We start from the raw sequence: 14,878 nt of genomic DNA on the forward strand, positions 1-14,878 counted from the left end.
GGCCTTTGAAAATTCAAGTCCCCAGAGAGTGGTCCCCTTGAATTTCTAGGTCACCTTTCAGTGGAACCTATTAATGGGAACAGGCTGGGTGCATGGAGAGAGGGAATGCAAGTCCAGAGAAAAGGAAGGAGTAAGGGCATCAGGGAAAGGAGCAAGAAAGGGGCTTCTAGAGCTTCTCTTGTCCTTAGTAGAGCCCTCTTCCTTCCTGTCTCTCTCGGCTCAGTGAACGCGTGATTCAGGAAGAGGGAGAGGGAGCACAGCTTGGAGATGCGGCTTCAGAGTTCATGGGATACTTGCAAGAACCTATTCCTTGACCTTGGATATAACTCTTAACTGCTAGGACATCTAAGCTCTTCTGGTAAGATTAGTGTCATTTCTGACCTGCCTATCTGAAAAGTTTCATATGAGGCTCAAACAAGAAGACAAATAAAGGAAGGTTTTGCAGATAGAACACCTTATGTAATGGGGAATAGTCATTTTCAACAACTTTACATGCTTTCTGTACTCTGTGCCAACTTTCTGTATTATCCAATTTCTTCCAATACTACCACTGCTTTTATGGGCCATGAGATTAGATTTAATTATCATTAGAATCAGGTGTATTTCTTATGTAAAATTAATAGCATTGTATGGAAATGCAAATTTATGTAAATATCATGCAAATGAAAACTCAGCGCATCACCTTGAGCTCCCCATAGAATACAGAAAACCAGGCATGGATCCTCTTACAGAAGTAAGCATAAGCTTGAACACACACAGTTTATGGCATAATTAATCATATGCAATATTACAACAGTTGTAAGCCAAATTTCCAGTAAATAAAAATGAATTATGAGGCACATACACTTTTAATTCAAGAAGCTGTGCTAGGGTTTGTGATGCACACGATTACTCTCACAATTACCAGGGGTGAGGCATGATTCTGATACTTTAAGGAGGTGTGAGAATGAGGATGTGGTTCAGGGCAGAATGGGTGTCAGAAACAAAGACTGAATGCTTTCCCCAGTAAAAGGACACAGTCTTTAAGGTAAGTTCTCCAAGTTAGTTTTATTTGTATTTATTTACACTTTGCATAATTGTGGTCTAATGTGATAACTGTATCATAATAGGTCTTCCGTTAGGGCTTCCTGGTATTTAGTATTCTGTAATAAATCACCCTGGATGTGTTTATTTATTCAGTAGAGGTTTAATGGTTACTTAATATGCACAAAATGGAATGCTAAATACATCTGGAAGGTCTTTGCTCTCCTGAAGTTCTTAGATAACTGGGGAGATAAGACAAGAACAAGATTCATTAGAATTCATGGTCGAAGACCAGGGGATGTTCGAGAAGCCTTTAGGGAGGCGATATGTTGGCTCGTGGTATTGAAAGATAAATAGAATTTATAACCTTGGTATATGTTTAGGATTTTGTCAGAACCTCTGTTCAGAAAAAATTAATTTTCAGACTAATTTGATATCAAGGGGACTTCATGAAATTTCGATAAGTCTGACTTTCTCTTTAAAAAGAGGTTTTATTATCCAATATGCTTCATTAGTTGTTTCCATGTGGTCTCTAAGTATTCCATTTATTAGACAAATAATTTCTAATTTCTATTATGTGTCAGGCACCAGGTACCAGGTGTTGGGAATAGAAAGTTAACAAGGTAGGGTCATTTCTGGCCATCATGAAGCAATTAGATTAGCTGGGGAGATAGATATTAAGTAATCGAGTAGATAATGACAGTGATGGCGAGTGCTATGGGAGAAGGAGAAGATCCTGTTGTGTGCCTTGCATGGCAGTGCTTACTGTATGACCGGCACGCTGGTTAGGACACCAGAGAAAGCAGAGACGAGGACTTTCGGGGATGCCAAGTGGATGGTGAGCACAGACAATAATAATGAAGGGACAGGATGCCCGGAGGTCCTGATAAGTGCCAGGTGACAGCAACGGTCCTGCAGACCCGGTGACTTTGCACATGGGGAGTGTTTTATAGAATTGTCTTCTTTTCTGTATGTTGTTGTTGTTGTTTAGAGAAAGAGAGAGAGACAGAGAGCAGGGGAGGGGAGGGCAGGAGGATGGAGAATTTCAAGCAGGCTTCCAGCTGAGTGTGGAGCCCACGTGGGGCCTTGATGTCATGACCCTAAGATCCTAGCCTGAGCGGAAGCCAGGAGTCAGACGCATAACTGACTACAGCGCCTGTTTTAAAGAGTTTTCCATAAGCCGATAGTAGGATCAGTTTCACTTTTGTTTTTCTTTAGAGTCTCTCCGGCTTCTGTGAGAAGAGAAGGCTCCGAGAGGTGAGAGTGTTTCCAAGGAGAGTGTTCAGGGCGTCTGGCCACTGGCCCAGAGGGCAGGACAGCGGTTCAGCCTAAGCAGCACAGACGCTCAGGTGCATGGACACGTGCGGGGGAAACGGAGGAGTGTTGGTCGCACCTGGGGGCGTCCGGGTGGGTTAGGGGACAGGAAAAGCTGAAGGATCATTTCTGGTACCCTGTCACAAACAGGCGAGCAGGAGGGCTCTTCCCAGAGACGACTGCCACTAGAAAGGAGTAGGTTTTTGTTGTGCTGCAATTATTGTGGTTTATCCGAGGGGTGGTATTATGGGTCACTGGGTAGGTGAGTTTGGAACCTGGAACAAAGTTCTAAAGACAGCATAGAAATGTGATCATTTTAGACACCAGCAATGATCAGTGATCAGTGAAATGCAGCAGGGGAGGGGCTACACTGTGAGTAGTGCAAGGTGAGGAGTGGGTCTGGGAGAGGATTTTGATGGACACGGGGGTCAGGTCGGGTGCACTGAGAGACACCCACAAAATCAGCAGGAGAAGCAGCCCCGTAGAGGAAGGAGAGGAACCTGGGGGAGGCCCCAGATAGGAACGAGACGAAACATAGAGGGACAGGGTGGTTTAAGAAGTGAGCGGTCTGCAGAGTGGAATGAACCCAGAGAAGCTTTTAACTCGGTCTGCTCAGTGTCCCCATTTTCTGCCCCACATAGAACAAAGAAAGGTAGAAGAAACACCCAATCAAGCAGAAAGAGGAGAACAAACATCAGAGCTCTGGATGCCTGGATGCATGGCTTTGGGCACATGCCCTAACCACTTAGAACGTCAGGTCTGCTGGTGTGCAGTGAGGACGCACATTCATTTCCAGAATTGTCAGTTTACTCAGTATGATGACACATGGAAAGTTCAGGGCAAAACTGAAGTTAGCCTTCCCTAACTCAAAACTCTCCTTTCTCCCTCCGATGTGTACATGTGGTATTAACTCTTTGACCGAAAGATGTGTGTCATTGAACATTGGAGGGTCTAAAGGCTGAGCCTCATCAGTTACTCTGTCTTGTCCCTGTGTGCCATGGAACATAGTGCTGGCTACTTTCTGGAGTCAGGGTCACCCAAGAAGTGCTCCTGCCCCCCTGCAGGGGGAGGGGAGCTAGACATAGATGGTTTTGGTGCTTTAAGCCACTGAGATTTTGTGATGCTTGTTAGCTTATCCTGATGGACAGGCCAGCCAAATGTAGTCAAATAAGGGAAAACACTGACGATAACAGAAGGAATTAGGAAAGTGGAATGCCCCATGCCACAGTGAAAGAATAAACCTAAGACCTCTGGTATAGATCTGATTTATTAAATTTTAAAAATTGAGCAAGAATACACATATAAGGGGCGCCTGGGTGGCTCAGTGGGTTAAGCCGCTGCCTTCAGTTCAGGTCATGATCTCAGGGTCCTGGGATCGAGTCCCGCATCGGGCTCTCTGCTCAGCAGGGAGCCTGCTTCCTCCTCTCTCTCTCTCTGCCTGCCTCTCTGCCTACTTGTGATCTCTCTCTGTCAAATAAATAAATAAAATCTTTAAAAAAAAAAAGAATATACATATAAGAAATATTTAGCAAGAATACACATATGAGAAATTAAGCAAATAAAGGGGTATAACCTCAATTCTAGAGGAAAATGTTTAACTTTCATGAATTCTATACATTATATAAAGCTCTATGTTAATGTTTGCAAATATACTAAAACATATTTTTCCTAGGAAAATGTAAGTGAAAAGAGTTCTATAAAAATACCTGGTTTACATGTTTTAGAAGTTTAAATGTTCTTCAAGGCATACATACTTTCTAAAGCATTTCAAGTTTCAAAGCATAGAAAAAGATCAATATTTTTAAAAGACCGATGACTTATATATCCATTTATGCTGGCATCAGTGCAAATACACACACGTATACACAATTCCAAGGTTACAAGGATGCTCCAATACTGCCAGAATTTAATGCATATTTCCTAATTAGTGCATATAATCCATCTAAGAAATAGTTTGGAGGTGGAAATCCACTCCTTTTGAGTGGTAATAAAACTAATTTTAAGATGTAAAATATTTTCCTGATTAAAGGAGATGTCGGTAAATTTGTTATGGAAGAGAAATGTCTTAATATGATAAATGGAGTACATCTAACACTGGTTTTAAGTATCCTAATTAATGCAAAGCACAGTGGAATTCCTATTAAAATCAGGAACGAAACAACCAGACCCATTATCACTGTTAAAATGCAACATTGCTCTTGAAATTCCAGCCAATGCATCAGGCAAGAAATATAAATACATCCTATCAACAATGCAGAGATCACTATTACACCCAAAAGGTCTGACAGTCAAAATAGAAAGTTTAGTAGTTTCAGGGCACCGAAGTGACTCAGGGGTTAAGCCTCTGCCTTCGTCTCAAGTCAAGACCTCAGGGTCCTGGGATGGAGCCCTGCATTGGGCTCTCTGCTCAGTGGGAGCCTGCTTCCCCCTCCCCTCCACCTACTTGTGATCTCTCTCTCTCTCTGTCAAATCAATAAATAAAATCTTTTAAAAAAATAGGAAGTGTAGTAGTTTCAAATGAGGACTTACTCAAATTTTTAAAAATTCATAAAACCGAAAAAACTACATCCAAATTTCATCTGTTTAGGATTAGATGTGCTACATGAATTGCTTCCAGGCCAGGAACTTACACTGGGTTAGCATCCACTAAAAATAAGCTATCAAAAACAACACAGAGATATGCTTATTAATTATACTTGATTATAAAAATAATAAAATAGTATTGAATAAAAATATTAGGATTTTGTCGATACACATTGTTACAAATAGCGAGCCCTTCGTACAGGGCCAGTCACGGTTCTGAGACTGCTCCCATCATATTATGTCCACACATTTTTTTCTGTTCAAGACTTAAACAAAGTTCTAGTTCCTTTGATTAGGGTATTTTGTAAGAATTACTGTCACTCTCAACACATACTGGCTAAAGTTATTTGCAAACTTTTACAGGAAATAAAAGCCAAGTCCTTCACTATTTCGAAGCCTGATGCCCCTATCAGCTTGTCTGATACTCAGCCCTGTCTCCTTGGCAGGAACTAAGCAATGACCCCCTCCCCCGAGGACCACCCCCTCCCCCGCCCCAGTTTGGACAACTGCTCCTCTTGTGTAATATAAAACAATACACTTAGATGGTATAGCGTAACAGACTATTACCGATCTTGTTTCTATTCCCAAAGCTAAGTATGAGTTTTTGTCTCACTAGAAAACTCTAATGTAAATGAATATTTTTTGACTCTTTAAAACCCTTTATTGCATTTATTACTGCCAACTTGTTTGTTGTCATCCCGACCACCAGAACTCCTGTTAAGTCAACGCCTTTATTGAGCAAACTCACTATGAGTTCAGGATCAGACAGAGCTAAATTGATTGACTTGTTTGCTCCAATCTGATGGAGAGTTAATTCATATAATTGCCGTATTTTATCTTGGCTTTGGCTGCTAGGGAAATTGAGCCCACCTAGCACAAGATGGTATGCTACGCACTTCTCTGTGCTGGGTTTACCCTGGCTGCAAGTTTCTCTGCCCTCTCCTGCTTCCTCCCCCTCTTCCAGCTTCATCCGTTATAGTCTCTCCCTGAGATTTCTTCCTGTGTGCTACCTCAACTTCTCTTCCCAATGACCTAAGCAACGTGCATATATGAACACAGCTTAAAGTTTGCACGTTGGCCTCACATACTGTTTTTTAATTGTCTCCCTAGTTTCTTCCCTTCACTCTCAACCATTTCTATCTATCTTTTGCCGGTGTGTCTGTCATTTCCCCGTCAGAATATGCTGATCAAAGGCATAGCCCCAGTAAAGCCATAGACAAACCCCTTCCGTGAAGGCGGGGGTCCTACTCCCAGCGTGGATTTCGACTCTTCTTACTGACAGCATGGTCCTATGTCTGAAGAAAAGCAAAAAGGAGGACTTTCAGAAAGAACAAATGCAGATCAGCCCTTTGGGGAGTCCAGGTACCCGTGGGATCTTGTGAACTGCTAATTGCTTTAAATACCACTCTTAAAGCTGGTCCGGGGATGGTGATTTCGTACAGTGTCTTATTAGCTGAACCGACATCTCCGCTTTACGAAATTCGCGAGAACGCGGAGACCTTGAAGCTTCTTTTGTTATGAGGAAACCAAAATGGAGTATTAAATATTTAAAAAGTAGGTCTGACTTAATAAATGCGTTTTCAAGTAATCCCGCCTTTAAATTAAGCCGCAGTCTGGAATGGCCGGATTTGATGCGCCGTGCTCACAGCCCTACAAGTCCACTCCGGCGCTCCTATTATGTCAAAACGCTATTGACACAGAAGTAGCTTCGTGCAAATTTACATCCAAAAAGCCACAATAAGGACCCAGAAAATTAAACACCTAATTCTCAGTAGACGCAAATGTGCCGGCAGGCAAGCTGGAGATTATGCCAAGACTTGGTGTCATAAAGTCTGGGAGGCACAGTGACAAGAGAAAGAGGCTGTGACAAACACACACGCACACTGCCACCGAGACGTCAGAATTCCCATCTTGCTCCCACCACACGATGACAGGATTTTCCCCACTGCATTGAGAATGATGTTTTCCAGCCACTGCTAACAGGCTCCGGAAATGGGGTGGTTTTAATGAAATCCACGCTGGGCTCTGCAATCTTTCAATGCACCAGCTAGGTGGATGTGTATTACACCCTTTTCTCTGTCACTGATTTGGGGACGGTGCTGCTGGCCTGGTTCCATGAAGAACGTCTTGCTGGGGAAGATGGGCGGGCCAGAGCTGTCAGCATCTGTCTCTATTTGAGGCAAAGACCAGAGGACATGGCTGATACTTGTCTCTTGAATAAAGCAGTAATGAACAAGGCACAGATGAACGCTCTATTTAATCTCCATCAATCTGCTCCCAGTGCTTTGCCCTGGGACTGCTTTGCCCAGTGGGAGGGCAATCGGACTGATTCCCAACCATACTAAGTTGTTTTACCAAAAGCACAAGATTCATCCAAGACGAAATAACTCTAGAGATCAATTAGCATACATTTTCTGACTTTGGGGTGCACCTTAGAACACCCAGGGAGTTATTCTAACCATGGCTTCGAGAAAACCATGATGAAGGCCGGCCCAGATCTACAGAATCTGCATCATTACAAAATGGGACCCCAGACATCCTGTCGCAAAGTGCATCCCAGGCAGCTCTAGTGCTTCATCCAGACGGCAGACATTTTAATTCCAGTCTCTGCCAGACATGTGGACAAGCGTAAACATCCTTTGCTTGTCTGCTCTGTAAGAAAATTTATTACCTGATACTTCCGACTGCAAAAGGTGGCGTATTTCAATTTCAGAGAACTCCAGTTTTCCTAAAGCAAAAAACCAAAAAACAAAAAACAAAAAAACCCCTTGCCACTTTCACTCTTTGGAACCACAGAGAGTACATTTTTATCCCTTTCTGTATTTGAAGGTAAAGTTGTCATTATTATGGCTCCATTAAGTTCCTTTTCACAGACGTCTCCATGTCCTCCTTCTGGTTTCCGGCTAGGTGTCCTCACGAACAGACGGTCCATCAGCACCTGGAATGAACACATGCAGTGGGAAAAGCCCCCTTTGGTTTGATGGCAAAATGTTCTTGGTTACATGTGAGAAAGCAATTCAAAAAGGTTGTCTACACACAAGAGAAAAAGTCTTAGAAAAACCCTCACAAGTGATTAGATCTAATATCCACGGAAGTAGTCGATGCAAGACTGTTTTAACCAAGAAGCTCTCGTACTACCTGAGCAAGGCCACTTAAAATGCTCTGGTCCTGAACGGAAAAGAATTCCTTTGTCTTGCAAGTTGATTATCCCCATCTTCACAAACCCTTGCAAACTGTGGATGCATTTGGAAAAGACAGAAATGGTGATCTTTCCCTTGGATCCGTGTGCTATTTTAGGCTAAAGCATGTTAAAAAGTCTAATATCAAAAATGTTCAGTCTTATTTGCATTCACTGTCTCCCCTGCATGTTTAATTTTGATTTTAAAACATTATAGGCATTATTTTTTAAATAGCTTAACCTTGAGGAAGCTGTAATAAAACATAAAGTGGGGGAGAAAGTTCTTAATTGGAATCGCAGTGCATCTTTCCTTTAACGGTATGATAACAGGGATGTTACGGGATTTGAAGATAAGGCCTGTGTGTCGGAGTTGAATTACTTACTGTTAGTCAAATCTTATCATTTAATCCTAAAATATTTATGTAAATAGGCACAATTATTATTATCACATCATTTTATAGATGTGACTACAAAGTGTCAGAAAGGGTAATAAATTTAAACAATCCAATAAATCGTGCATCTGTATTGATTTTAATTATTTTACCTCCAAATTGATTAATATTTCCATGTTTTCACATAAGTCAAGATAAGGTACACATTCCTTCTCTCTTTCTTTCTTTCTTTCTTTCTGTGATTTTTTTTGGGTGGTGGGGTGGTGGTGACACTTTCCGGATGAGAAAGCTACCCCTCCTCCCAAACTCTCAATCAGAGCAAAGGACGATATTTACATGAAATGTGTCTCTACTGAAATTCCTACAAGCTGGATCTGCATTGATCCTCTACTAGATTTTGCTTTCTCTCAGCATACACATTCAATTTCCCATACTAGGTTGTTGATGTCCAATGACTTATACAAGAAAAAGAGAGTAACTCATTACTTGAGCATGTTCTACACGGCATAAAGCCTCCAACTGGAGGGTGGGGGTCCACAGTCCTGCAGCATCAGGGAGAGACGGCTCCCGACAGTGGCTTCAGGAAGGTTCTCTACGAGAGCCTTGCTCACCCGCTGCTCTGACCAACACTCAGCCTCTCACGTTTAACTTAGAACTTCCTCTGCCCCAGCCTTCTGAACTATAATGAGCTTTTCTACATGTTTCATTAGATTTGAGATGCCAGCGACACGGACTCTGCCTCATTCACTGCTCACCTTTGTCGTCCAGGAGTCTGGGACTCTGTCTGTACCTTACGGACACTCGGTATCTAGCTAATAATTTCATAAATGAAACAAATGAATGAAAAAACAAACTGGGGACCCCGTGGGGCCGTGGGACTGGGGTCAGGAGGCAAACCCTTTCCGGCCTTTGGCTTTTCCAAGGGACAGCTCTCCCTGTGCGACATGAGTGGAAGGACTCGGGCGAGGAAGGAGATACAGACCAGAGGCAAGCGTGCTTTCTAGACTTGAAAATTACCCCGCTTAGTCTCGGACAGAAGTGATACAACTGAATTCTCTATGAGACGTACACATCCGTCGTCCACTTGTTTGCTTGTTCACTGACACATGCGGGTCTCGGCGCTTCCAGTGCCGGGCAATGTCCCCCACTCGGGAATTCCGCAGGGAATCAAAACAAGGCACCGGTCCTGTGGCTGTCACATCCTGGTGTTCTCGTTCCTGTTCCGAAGCGACATCCACAGAATCCTTCCCAGCAGGGAAATGCAGGTCGGGGTCCTCCGGTGACTCACGCCACCAGGCAGGGCGCAGAGGCACGGGAGGGACGCTGTGGTCTGCTAGGCTGGCATCTGAAAACAACTCAGTTGCACAAACATTTCGATTCCCGGGTGGAGGAACGTGTGTGTATTTCAAGAGATCTTTAAAATCAGAGAGAATGAAAACTAAAAATAGAAAAAAAAAATTGCTGACATTTGAACATGGAGTATAAGGCCTGTAGCACAGCAAAGAAGCCATTGCTCAGCGTGGGCCGGTGAGGCAAAGGGCCGATCCCTCCGTCCTGAGTGGAAGGACAGAGGTCATCGGAGGGCTGTGGTCACCAGCGGTTTGCCTTTCCGAGGCCGACCTGAGGGCACGCGGGGCTGGGCAGGTGAGCGTCAGGGGCTCCCGCGCGAGCAGGTGCGTGCCTGCGGGATGGGCCCGTGTGCTCGCCGGGACGGGCCGAGGCCGGGAAGGCAGCGGCTCCGGCCTCGCAGGGAGGGTGGGGCAGGCGCAGGCTCTGGGCTGAGCTCCCGACTCCCGCGGTCGCTCAAGGAGCCGCGAAGCTCGACGTGTCGCCGTCGCCATGGCCCGGAGAGGCTGGCTGCCGACCAAACCCGCTTGCTCGGGGGTGCGGGTGCAAACGACACGGAATCTGCGTGTTCATGTGGTGCTTCGGGCTCCAGGTTCCGTCCAGAGAGCCGCCACCGCGAGACATCACCTCCTCTCTCTCGCGCGGTCTCTCGTTTGGGTTGGAATTTTCAAGTTTAGGGACGATGTGAGAATGACTTAAGCAGCTCTTAATCTCACAAAACAAACTGAGGGTTGCTGGGGGGAGGGGGTTTGGGAGAAGGGGGTGGGGTTATGGACATTGGGGAGGGTATGTGCTATGGTGAGTGCTGTGAAGTGTGTAAACCTGGCGATTCACAGACCTGTACCCCTGGGGATAAAAATATATGTTTATAAAAAAATAAAAAATTAAAAAAAAAATGACTTAAGCAGCCGTGCGTAGTGCTCGGACAACGCACGTCGGATCCGGAGCGGAGTCGGCGGCGGGGCCTTCGCTGAGGAAGAGGGCGGTTTGGGGCCGGTACGGAGTTCCCCGCTCGGACCTGTGAAGCGGGACAGCCCAGGCCGCGGGAAGACGCTGGGAACGGCGGCCGCATCGCCGCGTGGACCCGGCGCGTCTCGGTTCGGGGCGCAGCGCGGGGCCCAGTAGCGCCCGACCCGCGTCCGGGCCGGACGGTCTCCTGCCGAAGGCCGCCGTGCGGAGCCTGCTCGCCCTTCCTGACTCCGAAGGCCTCCATCAAACCGCTCAGCGCCACGGTCGCTCATGTTTTCCCATAAAACCTTTGAGGGATTTTGATTTTGAAAAGTGAGGTCAGGTGAGCAGAGGCGCGTGCATCCGAGCCCCTGGCGCCTGGGTCCCCGCGCTCCTGACCCCAGAGCCCCGGCTCCGTCCCTTGCCAGCAAGTCAGAAACACGAAGAATGCTCTTGCAGGGGCAATAATCCTGTTCCGCCAGGCATAGGGACTATTAGGAAGGGAGTCAGTGTCGGCCCCGAGGAGCAAGACGACCCTCACCGCTTTCTGTTCTACGCATCCTTTCCTAACCACAGCGAAGTTAGATTGCAGGAAACTAACCTCAAAGTTTCTCTCACCCAGAAACCATGCGTGCTGCTTCTGAACCAGAACTTCCCCACAAGTAAGTTCCAAGAGTCTTCGTATCAAAAATTACAGGGAGATCTTCAAAAGGAAATGTGTATCCTGATCCTGCCCAATATTCGCAAACATTAATACCACTTTTTTTTTTTCCTACCAGAGAGATCACTCGTCTGCACGAAGCAAAGTCCCTAGTCCAGTTCTTTCGCTAATCATTACGTAGTTGCAAAAATTCTGAAAAATCACTCGTTGGCTCCTTAACCTGACTCCCGCATTTGTAATGTGCAGGCGTTACTTCAGATTTTTGCAGCTCTAAGACACTAGTAAAATAACTTAGAACCCGTGAACCTACATATGAACAATGATAATAACATAATACCATTTGCCACATGCCGGGGAGTGTGCAAAATACCAAATAAGCATCACTCCACTTACTTTCCACACAAATCATACAAAATACCTTTAGCTCTGCTCTAAGATGACAAAATGGAGGCCTGGAGAGATTAAGTGACTTATTCAAAAGGACCGGGTCTACTCGGTGGCACGGCTTGGTTGGAATCCAAATCCGCCCGAATCCAAAGATTTCGCCGAGACACATCCAACTGTCTCCCTGAGGTATTCGGAAGCCGATGAGTGTTTTCAAGGTAGTTGTTTTCCAGTACACTGATTTTTTTTTTTTAAGATTTTATTTTTTTATTTGAGACAGGGGGGTGGGGAGCGCAAGCATGAGCAGGGGGGAATGGACAGAGGGAGAAGCAGGCCCAGCGTTGAGTGGAAAGCATGATTTGGGGCTTGATCCCAGGGCCCCTGAGACCATGACCTGAGCTGAAGACAGATGCTTAAACCACTGAGCCACCAAGGTGCTCCTAAAACTGATGTGTATTCTTTAAGATATTTTGAATTGTGCACTGACCTGTACCTCCAAAACAAATAATACATTATATGTTAATTAAAAAAAAAGATGTTTTGAATTGTAGCAACTTTGATATTTGAAAATAATAAAAATAAATGAATACATATTCACTTCTCAGCAAATTCTAAAAATAGCAGCCCTAAAATGATTCTACTTATGGAGCCCTAGGGTTCATTACTGGCCATCTACTCAACACCGGGGACCGTATGATGGGATCTTAATCCCCCCAGCAGCACTATAAAGTAATTACTGAAATTTAAAAGAAAGGAAAACTGAGATATAACTGGAATAAATGAGACATAGTTGGAAGGAGCTGCTAGAGAAAGGAGCCCAGCATGGCACTTTGTGATTATTACTTTTTTTTTTTAAACTATGCTTCATTTTCTTGAGGAGTTCGAGATTTAAAATATAGAAAATTTGAACATAAAAAACTATAGAAAAATTGAGAAAAGAGCACAGAGTTTTCCCATAGAAGGACACATGGAGCTCCCACTTTATTAACATCTTATACGTGTGTCTGTTACGATTAATAATGTGATACTGACAGATTGTTATCAACCAAAATCCACAGTTTGTTCAGATTTCCTTAGTTTTTACCTAATTAACTTTTTTTCTGTTCAGAATCTCATCAGCACTGCATGTTATATTTGGTTGCTATGTCTCTTTAAGCTCCTTCTGGTTGGGATGGTTTTTCATGCTTTCTCTTGGTTTTTGTGAACTTGACAGTTTTGAGGAATACTGGTCAGGTGGGCTTTTCCTCTGTTAAAACCGGCCTGTTGTTTTACTCATGGCTGGATTTGGGGTTATGGGATTTAAGGAGTGAGATCGCAGAAAGCAAGTGCGTTTTCGTCCTGTGATATCAAGGGCATGTGACCGACCGCACTCGTGGCGGCTGTTGATTTAGAGCACTGCATGCAGTAGTGTCTGTCTGGTCTTGATGCCCCTCACCTGCCACAGCAACTTCCGATGTCCTTTTTGGAGGGAAGTCCCTATGTGTGGCTCACAGTTGAAGAGTGGAGGGTTATGTTCTGTCACCTATAGGGAAGAAAAAATATATATGTTTAAATACATTGTTTGGAATTCTCTGTGGGAAGTTGATTTCTCCTCCCTCATTTGTTAGTTGGAAATCATTTATGTCAGTCTGGACTCATGGATATTTATGTTATACTTGGAGTCAGAGCCCAACACCACCTTATTTATTATTCCCGCTTGTCCGACTGGAGCTCAGTAGGGGTTGGCAGCATCCCCCTGAGCTCTCTCCACTTTCTGGCATTGCCATGGGCTTGTCCTGCTTACTTCCTGGCCCACTCCTAGAATTAGCCATTTCTCCAAGAAGCTTTGGTTCCCTTTACTGGTGAAGGGTGTTGGAAACCAAGATCTGGGCACTAGATAGACTCAGAAGGCTGAAGTGCTATTTCCTTATTTCAGAGCTGACAGAGCAAGGGGTTATTTCTGTGTATATCAACCTGAGCAGATAGAAAGAGCTGTGCATGCCACTATCTGGAACTAAGTTCTGCTCTCTCTGAGTTCTGATAGGATGTCTCCAACCATCCTATCCATCACCACACGCATCCTTTCAACCCCTCCCTTGCTTATCTGCAGACACCCTCAAGGAAGGATCTGGATCTGACCACCTGCCACCCATGTCCTTCTTCATTCCCTTCCAACACACACACACACACACACACACACACACACACACACACACAGCACCATGAAGGCTGTTTTCGAGTTCCCTGTGGGAAACCACTCGAACAGCTAGGAGACAGTGCTTATGTGCAGTTTCTCTTCCTTTGCACCCACATAGCCACTCATTCCCAAAGTCATGTGGGCCAGCACTCTCCCCATGCCTCCTTCACTGAGCTTTTGTTTAATTATTTGCAAAAACTTGGGAATCTTGTCACAGTCCGCATTCCTTCCCAGAATCCCTCAGCCTCCCAAATTACTTATATCTTATGTACAGAGTGAGGTTCATTCTTTGTGGTGTACAATTCTATGCCTTTGGACAAATGCACAGTGTCATGTACCCACCATAAGACAGTCATACAGATTAGTTACACCACCCTAAAAATCCCCAGTGCTCACCTCTTCCTGTCTATGCTCTCCCCCTTAACACCTGCCACCTGATGATGTGTCATAAAATTGGCCTCATAGAGTACACAGCCTTTTCCAACTGGCTTCTTTCACGTAGTCACGTGCATTTCTGATTTCACTGTGTATCCATTTCCCCCCTGGATAGCTTATTTGATCCAAATAGCTAGTTCTCTGAATAATTTTCTTATAATTTTTAATCAAATATGAATTTTTAAGTATTCTCTCAGAGCCCGTGGTTTGTCTTTAATTCTCTTAACTTTGAAAAAGCAGAAGTTTTAAATTTTAATAAAGTTCAATTATCTTTTTTTTCTTTCAAGTATCATACTTTTGATGTTCCATTTTGTATCTACCAAGGCCTACTTTTTTTTTTTTAATGTTTTATAGTTTTGCATTTTTATATTTAGGTGTCTACAAGTAAATTTTGTGAATGGGGTAAAGTCTGGATTGATTTTTTTTTTTTTGGTTTT

The 14,878-nt window shown here is 44.3% G+C and overlaps 1 pseudogene; it reads left to right on the top strand.

Annotated features, from left to right (window-relative positions):
* LOC116596424 overlaps nt 1-9,113 on the top strand; it is a 33,448-nt pseudogene extending 24,335 nt beyond the window's left edge.
* Nucleotides 9,114-14,878: the final 5,765 nt, after the last annotated feature.

Source organism: Mustela erminea, chromosome 7 (genome assembly GCF_009829155.1).
Source record: "Mustela erminea isolate mMusErm1 chromosome 7, mMusErm1.Pri, whole genome shotgun sequence".
In the NCBI taxonomy this organism is placed as follows: domain Eukaryota; kingdom Metazoa; phylum Chordata; class Mammalia; order Carnivora; family Mustelidae; genus Mustela; species Mustela erminea.